General features: G+C 52.7%; 1 protein-coding gene across 1 annotated transcript in view; it reads left to right on the top strand.

Moving 5' to 3' along the window:
* Positions 1–1,152: 1,152 nt before the first annotated feature.
* The window catches only part of LOC146829918 (4-galactosyl-N-acetylglucosaminide 3-alpha-L-fucosyltransferase FUT6-like), a 214,921-nt gene continuing 195,212 nt past the window's right edge, over positions 1,153–20,861 (top strand). The window contains exon 1 of the mRNA XM_085604190.1: positions 1,153–1,405. The gene's annotated coding sequence lies outside the window, so the exon portion shown is untranslated. The remainder of the gene's footprint in view (positions 1,406–20,861) is intronic.

The following is a 20,861-nucleotide window of genomic DNA, read 5'->3' on the forward strand; positions in this document are numbered from 1 at the left end:
ATGCCAATAAACGACATGTTTTGATGCAGCCATTCCAAAGTTAGAATTTACCGCGAGGTTATAATGCACTTAAGAGTATATGGTATGGCTGTATCACAGAACAGTCATAAGGAAGTATTTCCGTAAGCTGCAGAGGGGCTCAGCTCATGCTTGGGCACCCTCTCACACAAAACCAAGAACTCTGCCTTCAGGATTGTCAAGGTCTGCCATAGGATTGGCTTATAGGTTTATATGTGTCTGTATAAGGTAGTGATATAGGTAGCTTATACCACTGTAAGGGGTGCAAGCACACCCTTACCCAGGTTGCAGTAGCAGACCTGTGGTGCCATTTTGGAGTGCTTACCAGGGGTGGCATAATACATGCTGCAGCCCCTGGTAGGCCTCTGAGGTTCCTATGCCCTAGGTACATAGTTTACCATATACTAGGGGCTTATAAGGCACTCCAGATTCCAATTAGATATGTACCTAATGTACATGGAAACCATTTTAGAGAGGAAGCAGCTAGGCTGTGGTCCTGATTAGCAGGGCCACAGCCAGACTAAGGTCGAAAAACAGTGAGACAGCAGCAAAAAGTGGGGGTACCCATGTGAAGCAGATCCTACTCTCCTACACTGGCTCATTTACTTCGGTTCTTACACTGCACGTCTTAATTTTACTGAAAATACGTGGCTCCATATTGTTGGAACAGGCAAGGTCCTTCATGTCTAAATGGCACAGATGCTCCTAGAAATAGGAGCGAGCTGCTGAGGCCGCATGGCTGGCGGGGGAGGTAAATATTCAATGCTGCAGACAATCCTCGCATCCTCGCTGCCCTGCCCTCCCCAGGGAGCTGGTACAGAAGAGCGTCTTCTCATCTAATCCTTTACATAGGTGATAAATTAACCTGTTATCAAGTATGTCTAATATAAGAAGGCAGAGCCCTGCTCCAGCGCCTCACGTCTTCTTTTTGTGGTGTTATTATAATTTGTGAAGAACGACAGAACCTGAAATGTCGGTTTTCATTAAACACATAAAAGAAGCAAACTACATTCAGCAGCAACATAAATACATAAATAATGAAGTAATTAAAAGTGCACACCTTCCTAGTGGGAGTGAAACAAGTTGAACAGGTGCGGGGATAGTGAAGATCTCGCGGTACTCCACATGCTGTTCTCATATTGGGTGCGGTATAATGGGATAGGCGAACCGACTGAGAGCGCCTTCCAGGAATGTCCTGATCCACTGTCACCATTTGTAATTAGGAACGATTTAAAAACAGAAAAATCATCTCATACAAGATAGATCAGCTGGTGTGGCGTGTGAGACAGACAGGTGGCAGCTGAAGCAAGACAAGAAGCGCTGGCTGTTTTTTTGGCACTTGGCCTTCCAAAACTCAACCTATCACTCGGGGGCGCTGGGGTTACAGGTAAGAAATGTATTTTTTATAACTAGCAATCTTAAATGCAGCCTCATTTTTAAGTTGTGTTGTGGTCGACTTGTTAGACGCGCCACATAAGAGCTGCATATTCAGACGGGGGTTACATGAATTTCACCACTCCTTCCAGGGCATCGCGACCTCCGCTGGCCGCGCCCTTCAATACTTGGGCCAAAGACATTCCTCCCCTTCCAGACTCCTCTCCTCGGGTTTCTGACTCCCCTCCTACTCTTTCACCTAAATGTCCTCTGTTCCCTAGTAGTGTGTGCCCTACAAAGAGCAGCACACACACAGATACAGTTCCTGCCCAACACAGGTACTTCTGCTGGACTGAGGCGGCAGCCAGTGGGCAATACAAGGGCACGAGATTAGCTCGTCGTGAAACTCTGGTGTCAAGCGATCGCTGGTGATATAAGCAATGGCTGGAATAGACACACCAGCAGATTTGAAACAAAAATGAGAAATTGTGACCTTCATAGTGGCCACATTACTGACAAAACCCTAGTAAATAGTGTGCCATGTGCCCACGTGGGATGGTAGCCATGCACCTGTCCGTCACCTGGCAACAGACTTTCGAATACATACTGACTGCTTAAGTTAAAGAGTAGAGAAAAGGGCAGGAGTAAGATGAAGAAGAAAGTCCACCTAACATGCAGTGCCTCGAAAATATGTGAGAAAGAGAAAGCGCTGCTATGAAAAAAAGATGCTATGAAAAAGGATGCTATGAAAAAAGAATGCTATGAAAAAAGAATGCTATGAAAAAAGGATGCTTTCAAAAAAGGATGCTATGAAATAGGATGCTATGAAAAAAGGATGCTATGAAAAAAAGGATGCTATGAAAAAAGGATGCTATAAAAAAGGACGCTATGAAAAAAGGATGCTATGAAAAAAGGATGCTATGAATAAAGGATGCTATGAAAAGAGGTGTTTTTATGATGGCAAAGTTTCCAATGATGATTTCAAGTTTTACTCAGCTCCATGCACCTGGAGCAAAGTTACACGCAAACGTTTCACGAGAGGGCCAAAGAGTTTGGTTTATGGTGTGATCGAGGGCCACAGGGATGGGGTAGGGCATGGAGGTGTGAAGTGGGTGTAGAGGAAGCGAAGTATGTATTTTGTGTGGGCAGTGGAGGAATTTAAGGGTTTCATTCCTCTATAAGAATCATACATTTGGCAGTCCTGTGTTATCCTGCATCTGAGTCACTTTCCCTTTACCACTCCGAGGGGTAAGCCTTCTCTGCTTGCTATCAGGACCCTGGCTGAGTCAAGAGTACAAAGGAAGTAACTTGATTATTCAACTGGAATAAAATACAATTGCACAGTGAGAAACCTGAAAACCTGGAATCAATCCTGTCTTCGCTCTTAACCAAATTGTGTGATCCAAGACAGTTGTTTGATCCCACTTTGCCTCCATTTGCTTCATCATGACATGTAAGAGCCCCTGAAATGCTTGAGTGCAGGATGTCCACGGCATAAAACCTTAACGGTTGGTTTACATAAGCTATAATGTTGTTTATGTATAGTAACAATTCAGGCCATCCAGAGGGGTTCACATAACAACGGATGTGCCTATTACTTGACTATTGGCATTGTTGTTAGGGTCGGGGGGGCTCATAAATAAAAAGCATTGTCATTTACAAAGCCATTAGCATAAACGCTCGCAAATGCGAGACCTATTGCATTGCAAATGCTTGTTAATTCTCATTATGCTTCTCTCTCTTTATTCATGGATGCCACTTTCTTTCAATGTCTCCCTTACTTCTGCTCTTCTCTTTCTGCCTCCCCTTTTCACTCGGTTTTCCGTTTCCCTCTCTTGCTTTTTATCTTCCTCTCTCTTAAACTGTCTCTACATTCTCCTCCTCTCTCTCTTGTCTTCCTCCTCCCACCTTTCTCTCCTCTTAAACCTTACTCTTCTAACCTTTATTTCACTTCACTCCGTACTATGGCTCTATCTTTTTTTCTTCCTCCTCCTTTCCCTGTTTCTACTTTTCTTCCATGTCCCCTCTCCACAACGATGCAGGCGCGTAGAGCCTTTGCTTCGCTATGCAGTGCAGCAGCTACATGCCCTTTGTGACATACCCTCTGTGACATGCCTCTGTAACATGCCCTCTGTGACATGCCTCTGTAACATGCCCTCTGTGACATGCCCCGTGTCTAGAAGCAGCACGTCTTGTGAAGCAGATGCTGCATTCTGCAAGAAACCAGCACTTGAGGGGCAAAGAGTGACTATGAATAGAGGTCCGGACTGCAGATCTGGGGGCCATAGCTGGAATTCACGACCCCTGTTGGGACCCCCTGCATACATGGGGGCTATAGCTGGGATCCAGGATCCCTGCTGGCCCCCCCTGCAAACATGGGGGCTATGGCTGGGCTTAAGGACCCCGGCTCGGACCCCCGGCATACATGGGGCTATAGCTGGGATCCAGGGACTCTTGTCAGGGACTGTGTCAGGAAGTTAGTCAGGGACTTGGGCATGGACTGGGAACGGGGTAGAAAACGTACACAAAGGAGTACAGCGCTGCCCAGGATCACACAGGAAGTCTGAGGAGGACAAGGGATCCAAAGGGGAAGCCTGTACAAGTGAACAAGATGGTTAATACTCAGAAAGGAAGGGCACTCACAAGGCAATTTAGAATTCAGCCTAACTACACCCAGTACAGACGTACAGGACATATATAAAATACACCATTAACAATGAAAGGGAGTGTGGGGTGAAGCACTCAGGGGTTCCACACGGTAAGACTGAAGCTCAGTAAGTTCCTCACCCACAATTGCTGTTACAGATACTGATTGCAAATACCAACATATAGTAAATGCATGCAAAGGAGGGGTCTGTGGAGCTTATACCTATGGTGATGTTATAAATGCAACTCAAAGACAATACTCACAGTGAACAAGAAACACCACCTAGATAGTCAGCTGTGCCCACGGATCCTGGCGGTCAAACAGGAACACGCAAGGCAGTAACAGCAAGGAGTTAGAATTAAACACAAGCACAATAGACAAGGAGCGAACAATGAGGAGGGCTTGACAGGAAAGGAAGGAAATCACAGGGCACACTTGGCAGAAAGCAGGTAACAAACATACAAGGTAATAGAAGAAAGACAGCAGAATTTTACTATTCTGGGTGATCTAAACCTCCATTTTGAGAATGGAGAAAGAGTGGAGATCGTCAGTTTTCTGGCAGACCTAGAAGCCTTCCAATTGAGGCAGCATGTGCCTGTGGTCACCCATATTGCCAGGTGCCCCACAAGACTTACCTCTGCTTGTGAAGCGATTCCGCAGAGACGACAAGAGCACCCGCCCCTGTACCCACCTGACCCTCGTGGAATATAGGACCCAACAGGGATGAGATGGACGCAGGGATAGGAGCCAGAAAAGAGAATGTAGAGGCTTGGTGAGTGGGGTGGAACTTGCAGGATATCTCGGTGCCCACTGGAAAACAGAAAAGAACCTGATTGGTAAAGAACCCCACTCCCGTCTTCTAAGCAACCCTTAAAACACACACAAAAATGTTCTCCTGCCGGGGACTCACCAGTGCTTCTGTAAACCACGGTACCCAGACATCAGTGCAGCTTCAAAGGAGGATAATCCAGGTGAGGCGCTCCTGCGCGAAGCTGCCCAAGAAGAACCAAGGGAAAGCGCTCCTGCGCAACGTGCCATACACAAACGTCAAACGATAAGGAACAGCGCTCCTGCGCGTGCTGCACACCCAATTCTTAGGCACACATCAAATCGTGACATCCCTGAAAGGTAAACTTAAGCAATGACCAATGCTCCAGCTCTGTGGAGCTATACCCCATTACAGCGCTCCTGCGCGGAGGGGAAACAACACAACTGTACACAAAATCCAAAGTAAAGCACTCCTTGTGCATGAAACCCTTAACCTTTTCCAGTGCGCCTGCGAGGTAAGGGTTACTGTAGGCAGAACACGAACTGCCCAGGATGGCGCTCCTGCGCAGATAGACCTACGTAAAACAAACAAGCGCTCCTGCGCGAGGACCAAATGAACCAAAATAACAGCGCTCCTGCGCGGCGAGGGAAGCAAACCAACAGCTGAATTCAGACGCGTCTGGGCTCTGGGAACTTCCTTCGCATCTCCAGGAGAATCCGGAAGGATTCGAAGCACGGAGCCGGCGGGAAACGCAATGTTTAAGCGTTTCCCCCGGAAGTGCTTCTGTGACCTATCGTCAGCTGCCGAGGATTAGACCGGGGCTCAACCTCCACCCGGAAGTGAGTATCCCGGCATATTTGTGTGTGCTTTAGTGGGGATAGCGGGGAACGGCAAGCGCCGCGAAACCTGACAGTACCCCCTCCCAAAACAGGTCCCCCCCAACACCCCCGAAACTCAGAAAGGGGAGGCAGGGCAAGGGCTCAGAGGGTGACTCAGATGAAAAGCACGGACCAGAACGGGAGCATGGCGTACATGGGAAAAGGGCTCCCAAGACCGCTCATCCGGACCGTACCCCTTCCAGTCCACCAGGTAGAAAAGCTTACCCCTGATACGACGAGACCCCAAGATGGCCCTGACCTCATACTCAACATGGTCCTCCACCACCACCGGAGAAGGAGGAGAGGGAACAGCGCTACCAGAACGGACCGCCTGCAGAAGGGAGACATGGAAGACTGGGTGGATCCGCATGTGCGGAGGAAGCGAGAGCTTCATGGCCACAGGGTTGACCACCTTCTCGATGATGCAGGTTGAGGTGCCGAATGGAAAGCCACACCCTGTCGCCCAAGCAGTATTCGGGCTCCTTCTGTCTATGAGCGTCAGCATGCGCCTTGTAGGTGTCCTTCGCCTTGGCCAACTCAAACCGTGCTTGCTGCCAGAGTCTGCGCAGGGACTCATGATATGAACGTACCGTTGGCAACTGGCTGTCCCAGGGTACCTCCCAGGCAGAGGTGCGAGGGTGACGGCCGTGGAGACAAAAGAAGGGGGACATGCCAATGGCCGAATGCTTGCTGTTGTTGTACGCGTATTCCGCCAACCATATCACCTCAGACCATTCCTTCTCAACCATCAGCAGCAAACAACGGAGGTACTGTTCCATGGTGTGGTTCGTTCTCTCGGCCTGACCGTCGGTCTGGGGGTGGAACGCTGAGGATAAGCGCACGTCCATCTCGAGGATCCTGCATACCTCCTTCCAGAAATGGGACACAAATTGCGATCCGAGGGCCGTTATGACCACCGATGGAATGCCATGGAGGCGAACCAGCTCATGCAAGAATACCAAGAATACCAAGGCCAGTTCCGCAGCTGTGGGCAATTTCATCAAGGGTACGAAATGCGCCATCTTGGAGAGGTGGTCAACTATGGTGAGAACCGTGGTGTGCCCAGTCTTGGTGAGTGGGAGGTCAACCACGAAATCCATGGAGATGGTGTGCCACGGACATGGTGGCACAGGGATGGAACGCAGCAGACCAACAGAAGGCTCAGAGCTGTTCTTACCCAACAGACAAACGGCACAGTTTGTCACATGAGTTCTCGTGTCGGTCACCAGTGTTGGCCACCAAAACTGTCTTTGTACGAGCACGAGCGTCTTGTGATAGCCAGGGTGGCCGGAGAAGACATGATCGTTGCACATGCGCACTGCTTTTTGTTGACAGGGCACCCTAGGTAGGTACAACCGTTCTCTTTAAGCAGCAACCTGTCCACACAAGTCACCCCTTCGTGTTCCTCTGCCAGGATTACCGGATCAGACTGCTTCGTGTCTTTTTTCACCTGAGTCAGGAAGTCCGAGGATGCTACAACGCCCTGGAAGTGTTTCTCCGATATTATGGGAACAGGCTCGGCGTTTTCGGCATCCTCGTCGGATTCGTCTAGCCGTGAAAGGCCATCTACTTTGGTGTTGTCTTTCCCGGGTCGGAACGTGATCACAAAGTTATATTCATTGAAGAATAGGGTCCATCGCAGCTGTCGGGCTGTGAGGGCACGTGCTGAACGTAGAAACTGGAGCTTCCGGTGGTCTGTGTAGATGGTCACTGTGTGTTTGGCGTCTTTTAGGAAGTGGCGCCATTCCTCAAATGCTGTTTTGATTGCTAGGAGCTCCCGGTCGGACACGGTGTTGTTGCGTTCCGCTGGTTGGAGTTTCTTGGAGTAAAAAGCCACCGGATGCAGCTGTCCTGTGCTGGTGCTTCGTTGAGATAACACGCCCCCTATGGCGTCCTTAGAGGCGTCTGCCTCCACTATGAAGGGCTGCTCGGTATCAGGATGCACCAGAACGGGGGCTATGGTAAATCGCCTTTTTAGTTCTTGGAAGGCGTTGTCTGCTTTCTGATCCCAACCAAAACGCACCCCTTTGCGCAGCAAGCGTGTAATAGGAGCCACTATTTCGGAGAAGCATGTGATGAATCTACGGTAGTAGTTGGAAAAACCTAGGAACCTTTGGACCCCTTTTACGGAATCCGGAGAAGGCCAAGACAAGATGGCGTCTACCTTTTTGTTGTCCATTTGGATGCCTGCTGGAGTGATGATGTGCCCCAGGAACTCAACAGAGGTGACGTGAAAAAAGCTCTTCTCCAGTTTTACGTACAAACGATGTCTTCCTAGCTGTTGGAGGACGGAACGCACGTGCTGCACGTGTTCTGCGATGGTCCGAGAATATATCAAGATATCGTCTATATAGACAATACAGAAGACGTCTATATAGTCCCTCAACACCTCGTTGATGAAGAACTGGAATGCTGCGGGGGCGTTACAGAGTCCGAAAGGCATGACCTGGTATTCGAATAGACCAAATTTCGTCCGGAAGGCGGTCTTCCATTCGTCACCCTTTCGGACTCTGACTAGATGGTAAGCACCCCGCAGGTCGAGCTTTATGTAAACTGAGGCGTTTTTTACCTGATCCAGGAGGTTGGAGATCAATGGTAGTGGGTACCGGTTCTTCACAGTGATGGCGTTCATCACTCAAAAGTCTATACAGGTCCTCAGATCGCCCTTCCTTCTTCGACATGAAGAAAAGAGGAGAGGAAACCGGAGACCTGGAATGGCGAATAAAACCGTTGTCCAGATACTCGTCCAAATAGGATCAAAGGTGGATGTTCTCCTTCTCTGTGAGAGAATAAATTCTGCTGCATGGCAACGTGGAGCCGGGGATCAGATCTATTTGGCAGTCGAACGACCGATGTGGTGGCAGAGTATTGGCTCCCTTCTTGTCGAACACTTCCGCTAGGTCCTGATATTCCTCCGGTATGGCCGCTTGGGAAACCATCCCCATGCCATGTACTGGCAGCGATCGTGCTTGTATGGAGCGAGCCCCCAGGAGGTCGTCCTTCGCATAACAGGTCCCACGGCAGTGTTCCGAATCCAGGTGTATGATTCTGGCCACCCAATCGATGCGGGGATTATGCTTCACCAACCACAGCAACCCCAATATAACCTTAAATTGAGGGGCGTCGATGACGTCAAAGCAGATAGACTCGGCGTGGTGGTTAGCAAAGGACATAGTCATGTTCTCGGTTTGATGCCTGATAGGGCCGGAAGTCAAGTCCGTTCCATCAACAGCTTTGACCATTTCGGGTTGTGCTTTTGACACAGTGTTTATGCCCAAGGCACGTGAAAAACCGGTGTCAATAAAGCTGCCTGTCGCACCGGAATCCAACATGGCCGTTACCAACCAGGTTTTGCCCGCCTGATTCTGTAAGGATACTTCTACGCCTACATGATGACTTCCGTTGAATACTGCAGGGATCGCTGAGGTGTGATACGAAGAACCCAGAGGACGGATCTCATTGTCTACTGGGTTGTCTCGTTTCCCGTCTTGTCGCCTTTGGTGATGGGCAACGCAAAAGGCCTTCTGCCCCTAGGTTTAGGGGGTTTCACCGGACATTCCCTGACGAAGTGTCCGCTTTTCCCACAGTACAGGCATTGGTTCTGCTTCCTCCTTTTTTCTCTTTCTTGACTGGTCAAGGGCCCTCTTATGCCCCCGATCTGCATGGGTTCAGGAGCCTCGCCCTGGGGAGTGGATTCGTCTTTGGCTTTTTCGATGCCTTTGTCCCCAAAGGACAAGAACCGGTTGTCACAGCCCTTTCCTTTCTCGGTCCTTCTTTCCTGTAGTCGGAAGTTCATTTTTACCACCAAATCGATGAAAGGACCTATTTCGTCAGGCGGATTGGGTAGCTGTGATATCAGATCCTTCAGGTCATCACGCAATCCCCGATAGAACACTGATACCTTCTTATCCTCAGGCCAATGGGCCTCGATAACAAGCCTGCTGAACATGGTGATATAATGAAGCAGGTCTTGGTTGCCTTGTTTTAGGTTGAGCAACTCGTTGTCTGCGGCTTGCACAAAGGTATGACGAGCGAACCTACGCCGCATGGCTTCCTTAAATGTCGGCAGGTGGTTGAGCATAGGATCGTAGTTTTCTACCAATGCAATGGACCACTGTGCGGCGTCTCCGCCCATGTAAGATAGAACGAATGCGACCTTGGATGCATCGTCGGGAAAAGCCGCGGTTCTGGCCATGAAATGCAGGTGGCATTGATGGATGAATATTCCGTACTTGGTGCTGTCACCGTAGAAGCGTTCGGGTGGTGCCAGCTGTACAGGATGGGGGGTGACGACTTGTATGGCTGTGTCCTGGTTGGTGGCAGCGGAGGACCCCCAAAGGTAAACGTAGACCGTCTCAACAGACCTTCTTGTATGACTCTGGGGCTAGGGGTGGTTCCCCAAGGACTGATAATCCCGGCTGCCATTTGGCCCTGTAGGGCAGTTATGTCATGGCGTAAACTGAGGTTCTCTGCTTGCATGGCAGCCAGCATGACTGCTATGTCTTGCAAGGTAACCTCCGGGTCGCCCATGTCGTCTGGGTGGAATAGTTATCGTGGGCTTCGAATTCTGTCAGGTGCCCCACAAGACTTACCTCTGCTTGTGAAGCGATTCCGCAGAGACGACAGGAGCACCCGCCCCTGTACCCACCTGACCCTCGTGGAATATAGGACCCAACAGGGATGAGATGGACGCAGGGATAGGAGCCAGAAAAGAATGTAGAGGCTTGGTGAGTGGGGTGGAACTAGCAGGATATCTCGGTGCCCACTGGAAAACAGAAAATAACCTGATTGGTAAAGAACCCCACTCCCGTCTTCTAAGCAACCCTTAAAACACACACAAAAATGTTCTCCTGCCGGGGACTCACCAGTGCTTCTGTAAACCACGATACCCAGACATCAGTGCAGCTTCAAAGGAGGATAATCCAGGTGAGGCGCTCCTGTGCGAAGCTGCCCAAGAAGAACCAAGGGAAAGCGCTCCTGCGCAACGTGCCATACACAAACGTCAAACGATAAGGAACAGCGCTCCTGCGCGTGCTGCACATCCAATTCTTAGGCACACATCAAATCGTGACATCCCTGAAAGGTAAACTTAAGCAATGACCAATGCTCCAGCTCTGTGGAGCTATACCCCATTACAGCGCTCCTGCGCGGAGGGGAAACAACACAACTGTACACAAAATCCAAAGTAAAGCACTCCTTGTGCATGAGACCCTTAACCTTTTCCAGTGCGCCTGCGAGGTAAGGGTTACTGTAGGCAGAACACGAACTGCCCGGGATGGCGCTCCTGCGCAGATAGACCTACGTAAAACAAACAAGCGCTCCTGCGCGAGGACCAAATGAACCAAAATAACAGCGCTCCTGCGCGGTGAGGGAAGCAAACCAACAGCTGAATTCAGACGCGTCTGGGGTCTGGGAACTTCCTTCGCGTCTCCAGGGGAATCCGGAAGGATTCGAAGCACGGAGCCGGAGGGAAACGCGATGTTTAAGCGTTTCCGCCGGAAGTGCTTCTGTGACCTATCGTCAGCTGCCAAGGACTAGACCGGGGCTCAACCTCCACTCGGAAGTGAGTATCCCGGCATATTTGTGTGTGCTTTAGCGGGGATAGCGGGGAACGGCAAGCGCCGCGAAACCTGACACATATAGCCGGCCATTTGCTGGATCCTGTTTTTTTCCAATCTTCCTCGGATCGAAATGCGTACTCCAATCCCACAGCCCTGGACCGACCATTTTTTGGTCTCTTCTCCCTGCAATTACAGATTAAGACAGATCCTATTTTCCCTACTAACATTTTTAAAACGCCCTTGGCACAGGCTTTTCTCTACCTGGTTATCTGGCCATCAACCTCAGTTATCCTCGAATGTGGACGCAGCTAACCGGTGTTACCACGATTGGCTGACGGCTGGCCTGGATAATTGTAGTCATCAAAAAGAATGGATCACTTGTACCTGTTATCCAGGGTTTAGTGGTTTTTCAAATGTTCCTTAAAAAACCCTCATTCACGTTTTTAGATGGTTCGTGTGGCGGTATATCTTGGTTCTCCGCCTAAATAACGTGACAGCATCATCATTGGGTTTAGTATTGTGCTTCCTCCACCCGGAGGGAACCACTGGATATTCACAGTAGTGATCAGAGATAAAAAATTGGATAAAGTGCTCGTGTGCAGTGAATCTGTGTGATTAAAAAGGATGTTCCCTCATGCTACCTGGACTATAATTTTTATTGTTGTCTGGTGCATGCGAGAAGAATAAAAAGAGGGAAGTTTTACAGAACGGGCATTGAGTGTGTCCACTGTACAATCAGTCCAAAAAGTGGGTCGACATGTTTCAGCTCCTCATATGCCCCGTAGGGTCAGGTGAGCTTTCTTCAGGACCTTAGGGTATTCGTGTTTGAGAGGGGTATTACCCACTGTCTAGGTGAGGAGTTCAGACATGGATTCGCTGAGCTCCTAAAAGAGGTTATTACCTGCGGTGGAGAAAAAAAGGGGGGCAAACAACACAAAAACCTTATTCTGTGATTTCAGAATTAAAACCCATGATGAAAAAATTCAAAGCAACATGGCAATTCTTTAGATACAGTAAAATGCAAGTGGTGTTCGAACACACAGCTATCCACACATAAAGACATAAAAACAAAAGCAAGTATAAATGGCAGATCTTTTCAATGATATCTATATGTATATTTGTATTATAATGTGACTGGTTTTGTTAAGGATATCTTTAAAGAAGTGTAGTTATTCCCGTACGGTATCATTACACAGTTGTTATGCACAAAAGAGATTGTGGTAAGGTAAAACGATTGAAAATTAATTGGTATAATGGAGGTAGCCGATTATTACCAAAGGAAAAAGGTACATGGGAAGCTACTATGTTGGGCTGACCATGTTATTGCTGGTTCTGTTAACATACCAAAAAGCAACAAGCAACGCCATACGTATTATTCAATCTAGTTGTAGGCAAAGTTTTTAAACAAAGTTTTAAAACATTGTAAACCATATGGCATGGAAAAACGCTGCCCGAAAAGTTACAAATGTAATGGTGCGTCGTTATATTGCAAAATAGACTGGCAGTATTATCGGTAGCATTCGTTTTTTACACAGATATACTAGCCGATCGTCATCACTGTTCAATTGGTGTCGAGCGTTTAGACAAAGCGATGTAATTCAGAGGGAGTGATATTGAAATCACGGTGTAGTTTTCTGCCATTGGGGAGCTAGTTGTTAGTACCATTTATATATATTTTCATGGCTTACAATAGTTAGTTAGTGATAAAGACCAATAACCAAAACGGCATGATGCGTAATATTGTACGAGTACCTTTAAGCGCTCCGCTTTGGGGCTTCAAAGGAAAAGTTTCAACGCAGTTGAGCGAGATTTCCGCTATGCACGACTTGTGCTGACGCTGTCTTCCTGTTTGCTGAAGACAACCCGGTTCAGATAGTCTTTTAAGGTTATCGTATGGAGTGAAGAAAGACTACTGGCTATATTGATGCCTCCACAATCGTTTTACACGCAAACTATAGTCTAGAAAATTATGTTCTTAATTCATAAAACTTCACTGGGTGCGAATTTCAAACAGTGTTCAAACATTTTACACTAAAGATTGGTATATGCATTATAGAGGTATCCAGATATATTGTGTTTTTATTATAAGATCATATTCAATCGTAAAGCTGGATTGGGTCCGGATTTTGATTTCAATGGTGCCTAAAGTATTGCATACGTACTGTGGAGGTTGGTAATGTCTCCAAATAAACTATATTAGTTACGGGTCTATTATGACTTTGGTCAGTTATAAGTGTTGGAATTTTGCAAAAGGTATTGTTCCTCTTCATAAGCTTCACTGGAAAAAGGTTTATAATACACTTAGCCAGGGGATATCGTCATTCAGGCCTATTGAGTTTGTTTTCAAACGATGTACCCATCTTTTTTCTTTTTCAAAAAGTCGTTTTTCGATCTTAGGTGACCTCGACACCATAGTCTCTAGGACAATCCATTTTAGGTCATCAAGCGTGTGTGGGTGGTCGATGAAATGGCTACTCATCTTGGTGGTGTGACGTTTACATTTGACGTTACTTCTGTGTTCACATGTTGGACCCGGCCTCGTGGCGTGGTCCTGGCCCCCTTTTCAGGCCGACCGGGGACCCCTTTCCCCTTCGGGGTCCCCCCTGGATTGTACACATCCACCCACACTAGCCGACGTGACCCGGTCTCCCCCCGGCCGCGGCCCCAGCGAAACCCCGACATCGAGGCACCAAGATCCGGCCAGGGGGCACCACGTGACCAATCCCCCGATCCCGGAGGAGGGGAGTGTCGATAGGACCCCCTACCGTCCCCCAACGCCTGGGTGCAACCGCTCTCCGGCCTCCCTGGGCACTGGCGCCTCTCCCGCTGGGCGTCTGGCCTCTCCCAGCCCGGCCTCTCCGCCCCCCCTGGACGCAAGGGTCCGGACATCAAAGGGCTCCAGACCTATATCTGGGGCGAACCCGCACCAGGACAGTAGTTGTATCCTGGAGTCGAGAGCCCTGCTGATCGGATCACGGCTGACCCTACGGAGAAAAGACTCTTCTCTGGACCTGTACCTCGAGCCCTGCTGACTGCGTCGCGGCTCCACCTTGCTGAGAACAAGACCCTCACGGAAACATCGGAGCCCTGCTGACGCCGTCGCGGCCCAACCTCGCTGAACGACCATCGGAGCCCTGCTGACGCCGTCGCGGCCCAACCTCGCTGAATGACCATCGGAGCCCTGCTGACTTCGTCGCGGCTCGAGCTAGCGGAACTGACCCGCCGAGCCCTGCTGACTCCCTCGCGGCTCAACCTCTTCGAGCTGCCCTTGTGTCCGGCACCCGACGCTCCAACTCCTGGAGCCCCTCCCAGCTTGAGGCTTAATACCTGGGCGCAGGGTACCCCCGTACCAGGCTGAAACTGAGACTGTCCCGCTACCCCTTCCCCCAAAGACATTGAGACTCTCTTGCGGATCCCTCGATCCACCTGTACATATTGCCAAAGAAACCTACGATAATTACTGATAGCGATATATGAGAACTGATACTCGTGTCGAGTCCTGTGTGGTGGTGTTACTGGGCTAGTACGATTATAGGGGAAGGACCTCTCCTCGGAGGATTCTCAGCGGCGCTCGGCTACTTCCTTGCAGTAAGGAGGCCCACTGGGTGGTCCCGCCGACTCCCCGACGGTCCGCCTTCTAACATTTGGGGGCCAGCGATGGAATCCGAGCCGGACGCAAATCGTACAGCAAGTAACTCACCCGCTACCTAACCAGACGCAGAAAAACCATGAGCAGCCAGAAGACCACCACGACCGCGGGGTTTCAACAAGAACGGTTCGAGGAATATACCCACAAAGAACTCAAACAGTTCTGCAAAGACAAAGGTATTTCGACCACCGGATTAGGCTCAAAAGAGGACATGCAGAAAGCCCTAAGAGCCTGGGTAGAGTCCGAAGCAGCATCGCCCCAAAACTAAGGAACATCAGAACTAAACGTATCCTTTCAACCAACCCCGGCCCCGGCAAATGGGGGGAGAAACCGCGTGGAAGCCGGCCTATCCCCAGAAGAGATACGGGAGCGGGAGAGGGCCCGGACCCATGAATTAGAACTCGCACGACTCCGGCTGGACGGAGAACTCCTGCTGGCGGAAAAGAAGTTGGCCCTAGAGCAACTACGGTTGCAAGAAGAGATTGAGGAAAAAAAACGGCACAGAGAACTGGAGGAGAAAAAGCTAACCCTCGAGCACGAGCGGAGCCTCAATGAACTTGAACTTAAGTCCAAAAAGGGGGAGACCGGCACCCCCGGAAACAAGGACACTCCTCCGCCGACAGAGGCGAAGGTACATATCCCCAAGGATGTCGTCAAAGAATACTACAAAAACGACGACATCCAACAATGGTTCAAAGCCTACGAAGTGGACATGACCTCCCATCGGGTACCCCGGAAGGATTGGGGTGCCGGCCTATGAGGACGATTCCTCAGCGAGGGTCGAGACACCCTGCTACAGCTCCCGGACGACGTAATGACCTCGTACGATCACATGAAGGAGGCCCTGCTCACCCGCTATGGCCTCACCGCCGAAATGTACCGCCAGCGCTTCTGAGACTGCAAGAAACTCCCCGGTACCACTTGGGTGGAGTACGTCGACTTTTTTAGCAGAGCCCTGGAAGGGTGGGTCAAGGGCAGCAAGGTCACCTCCTACGAGCAGCTGTTCGACCTCATTGTCTGGGAGCATCTCTCCAACAACTGTTTCGTCGAGCTAAGACAGCACCTCCTCGACAGCAAACTGACGCCGTCGAGGCCGATCGGTGGGTGAACACCCGGGTACCCCGGAACTCAATGGGGGAGTACCAGCGGAACGCCACAGGACCCCCCAGCCAGCGCGGCGGAGGAGGGGGATCAAACCGGAACCGAGACTTTACAGCAGGGCCGCCCCGGAGTCCTCCTCGGGGTCCGCCCTCAAACCGCACATCCCCGACCCGAGCACGAAGGGGGACAACCCCAGCACGACCAGGACCTCGGACAACGGTAACCTGCTACAGCTGCCAACAACCAGGACACTATGCCAGTGACCCATCCTGCCCCATGAACCGACGAAGCGGGGCCACCGGGCCCCCGCCCCGACAGCTGGCAGCCGCCGCCCTGGGGGAAGGGGAAGAGGAGGAAGAGAACCCCGACGCCGGGTCCACCGAGTGGGAGCCGGCCGCTATGTCCCTCGTATGCCTGGGCAGCCGAGAAATGGTGCCCCAAACCCCCATCCCGAGCAACAACCAGAAATACCAGCAGTGGGTCACCATTAATGGACGCCGGGCCGAAGCCCTCCGTGACACTGGAGCCAGCGTAACCGCTGTCCGCTGCCACCTGGTGACCTCCGAACAGATCCTGCCTCATGTACTATGCCCCGTCCGGACGGCCGACAACACCGAGAGCATGTGCCGGATGGCCCGGATTCCATTCGAGTGGGGAGGAGTGTCAGGCCTGCTGAAAGTGACCGTCCGCGACGACGCCCCGGTGGACTGCCTCCTGGGGAACGACCTGGAAAGTTCCCCCTGGGCCCAGGTTGAGCGCCGGGAGCACCTAGGGATGCTGGGACTGCCTGAATGGGCCTGTGCCACCACCCGGTCCATGACCGCCCAGGCCCACCAACCAACCGTAGCGGCGGCCCCCGACGAGCCCGAGGGGCCCGAACCCCCACCTCCTTCGGTCGAGGAGGAGCCCGACGCAGATGCCGGGCCGTCCGAACTTCCCCAGAACGAGATGGCCTCCCTCGGCGAACTCCCTGAACTTGCACAGTGGCGCCACGACGGGGGCCCCACCAGGGAACAGTTCCAGCAAGAACAGAAAACCTGTCCCTCCCTCGAGGGGACCTGACAGCAGACGGCCGCCCAGGCCGCCGGTGACCAAACAGGAACGCACTGGGTCTATTGGGAAAATGACCTGCTCTACAGCGAGCAGAAGATCGCAGAACTAGGGGCCGGTCGAGTGCTGGTGGTCCCCCTCCGATTCCAAGGATTCCTCCTCAATTTGGCACATGATGTGCCCCTCGCCGGGTACCTGGGGCAAGACAAAACATACAGCCGCCTGGCGACCCACTTCTACTGGCCCCAAATGCGTAAGGACGTGGATAATCACTGCCGGACCTGCCCAACCTGCCAAGCCAGCGGGAAGACTGGGGGACGGGTCAAAGCCCCTCTCCAGCCCTTCCCGGCCGTCAACACCCCGTTCGAGCGAGTGGGAATAGACATAGTGGGGCCCCTGGACCCCCGAACTGCCCTGGGTCACCGCTTCATCCTCGTCCTAGTCGACCACGCCACCCGATACCCTGAGGGCATCCCTCTCCGAACTGTGAGAGCCCCCGTGGTGGGCTGGGCCTTGATGGGAATCTTCTCGAGAGTGGGATTCCCCCGGGAAGTGGTGAGCGACCGAGGTACAAACTTTATATCAAATACATGCGGTCCCTATGGCAACAATGCGGGGTCACCTACAGGTTCACCACCCCGTACCACCCCCAGGGGAACGGACTAGTCGAACGTTTCAACAGAACACTGAAAGGGATGATCAAGGGCCTGGAAGAGCCCCTGAGGCGGAAATGGGACGTCCTGCTGCCCTGCCTCCTATTTGCCTATCGGGAGGTCCCACAGAAGTCTCTAGGGTTCAGCCCCTTCGAACTCTTATACGGACACCCTGTCCGAGGTCCCCTCAGCCTGGTCAAGGAAGGCTGGGAGACGAACATCCGAAATGCCCCTCCCGACGTCTACCGGTATCTCCTGACTCTGCGGAACCAAACCCGGAGGTTCCGGGCACTGGCCGAGGCCAACCTCGAGGCCAGCCAAGAGGACATGAAACGCTGGTATGACCAGAACGCCTCCTCCATTGAGTTCGAGCCGGGCCAGCAAGTCTGGGTCATGTCACCCGTGGACCCCTGTGCCCTCCAGGACAAATGGACCGGGCCCTTCAAGGTGGTGGAGAAGAAGAGCCCCGTCACCTACCTAGTCAACCTGGAGTCCCCCAGGAACCCCCTCCGGGTTCTACACGCAAACCGGCTCAAACCCCACTTTGCCCGAACGGAACTAAGCCTGCTGCTGGCTACCGACGATGGGGGCGAGGGCAACTCCGAGCCCGTACCCGACCTCCTGAGAACCTCCGACCAAGACGGCTCCATAGAGGGCGTCAACCTCTCCATCACCCTGACCTCGGAACAGTGCCACGACTGTCAACAGCTGCTGCAACCCTTCGCTGCCCTCTTCTCCCTCACTCCCGGGGTCACTCCCTGGTGCGTCCACGACGTCGACACCGGGGACAGCCCCCCGTGCGACACCGGGCCTACAGGGTGCCCGACCGAGTGCGTGCCTGCATCCAAGCCGAGGTCGCCAAGATGCTAACCCTCGGGGTCATCGAACCGTCCGACAGTCCCTGGGCCAGCCCGGTGGTCCTGGTGCCGAAGGCCGCCGCCCCAGGCACCACCTCAGAACTCAGATTTTGCGTGGACTACCGAGGGTTGAATGCCGTCACCAAGACCGATGCCCATCCCATTCCTCGGGCTGACAAACTCATCGACCGCCTAGGAGCCGCCCGCTACCTAAGCACCTTCGACCTCACTGCCGGATACTGGCAGATCGGGCTCACCCCCGGCGCCCGTGAGCGATCCGCATTCTCCACTCCCGATGGGCACTACCACTTTCGGGTGATGCCCTTCGGCATGAAAAATGCCCCGGCGACCTTCCAAAGACTAGCGAACAAGGTCCTGGCCGGACTGGAAGCGTTCAGCACCGCCTACCTGGACGATATTGCCGTATTCAGCAGCCACTGGGCCGAGCACCTGGAGCACCTCGGGGAAGTTCTGGCCGCCCTCCAGAGAGCCAGACTCACGATAAAGGCCAGCAAATGCCAGTTAGGCCAGGGATCCGTGACCTATCTGGGCCATCAAGTGTGGGAGCGGCCAGGTGGCTCCCCTCCAGCCAAAAATTGATGCCATCAAGGCCTGGGAGCCCCCAGCCACCCAAACCGCTGTCTGGGCCTTCCTGGGCCCCACAGGCTATTACCGGCGGTTCATCCAAAACTATGGGAGCATTGTGGGACCCCTCATGGAGCTTACGTCCAAGAAGCAACCCAAAAAGGTGAACTGGACACCCCGCTGCCAGGCGGCCTTCGAGACCCTCAAGACAGCAATTTGTACCACTCCTGTGCTGCAAGCCCCCGACTACAGCCGGGAATTCATAGTACAGACCGATGCCTCAGAGTACGGGGTGGGGGCGGTCCTGTCCCAAGTATATTCGGAAGGCCTTGACAGAAACGTGGCCTTCATCAGCCGGCGACTGCTGCCCCGGGAGCAGAGATGGAGCACCATCGAGCGGGAGGCCTTCGCCGTGGTATGGGCCCTCAAAAAGCTCCGGCCCTACCTCTTCGGCACCCACTTTCGGGTCCAAACCGACCACCGGCCCTTGCGGTGGCTAATGCAAATGAGAGGAGAAAACCCGAAGTTGTTGCGATGGTCCATCTCTCTGCAAGGGATGAACTTCACAGTACAACACCGGCCCGGCAACGACCACGCCAATGCCGACGGCCTGTCCCGTTTCTTCCGCCTTGGCGAGGAGAACCCCCAAGGAGATGGGTGACTCTCCCTGCCTTCGGCTGGGGGGGACGCCTGTTGGACCCGGCCTCGTGGCGTGGTCCTGGCCCCCTTTTCAGGCCGACCGGGGACCCCTTCCCCCTTCGGATTCCCCCCTGGATTGTACACATCCACCCACACCAGCCGACGTGACCCGGCCTCCCCCCGGCCGCGGCCCCAGCGAAACCCCGACATCGAGGCACCAAGATCCGGCCAGGGGGCACCACGTGACCAATCCCCCGATCCCGGAGGAGGGGAGTGTCGATGGGACCCCCTACCGTCCCCCAACGCCTGGGTGCAACCGCTCTCCGGCCTCCCTGGGCACTGGCGCCTCTCCCGCAGGGCGTCTGGCCTCTCCCAGCCCGGCCTCTCCGCCCCCTCTGGACGCAAGGGTCCGAACATCAAAGGGCTCCAGACCCATATCTGGGGCGAACCCGCACCAGGACAGTAGTTGTATCCTGGAGTCGAGAGCCCTGCTGATCGGATCGCGGCTGACCCTACTGAGAAAAGACTCTTATCTGGACCTGTACCTCGAGCCCTGCTGACTGCGTCGCGGCTCCACCTTGCTGAGAACAAGACCCTCACGGAAACATCGGAGCCCTGCTGACGCCGTCGCGGCCCAACCTCGCTGAACGACCATCGGAGCCCTGCTGACGCCGTCGCGGCCCAACCTCGCTGAACGACCATCGGAGCCCTGCTGACTTCGTCGCAGCTCAAGCTAGCGGAACTGACCCACCGAGCCCTGCTGACTCCCTCGCGGCTCAACCTCTTTGAGCTGCCCTTGTGTCCGGCACCCGACGCTCCAACTCCCGGAGCCCCTCCCAGCTTGAGGCTTAATACCTGGGCGCAGGGTACCCCCGTACCAGGCTGAAACTGAGACTGTCCCGGTACCCCTTCCTCCCAAAGACATTGAGACTCTCTTGCGGATCCCTCGATCCACCTGTACATATTGCCAAAGAAACCTACGATAATTACTGATAAAGATATATGAGAACTGATACTCGTGTCGAGTCCTGTGTGGTGGTGTTACTGGGCTAGTACGATTATAGGGGAAGGACCTCTCCT

The sequence above is a fragment of the Triturus cristatus genome, chromosome 5_1 (genome assembly GCF_964204655.1).
Source record: "Triturus cristatus chromosome 5_1, aTriCri1.1, whole genome shotgun sequence".
NCBI classification, from domain to species: Eukaryota; Metazoa; Chordata; class Amphibia; order Caudata; family Salamandridae; genus Triturus; species Triturus cristatus.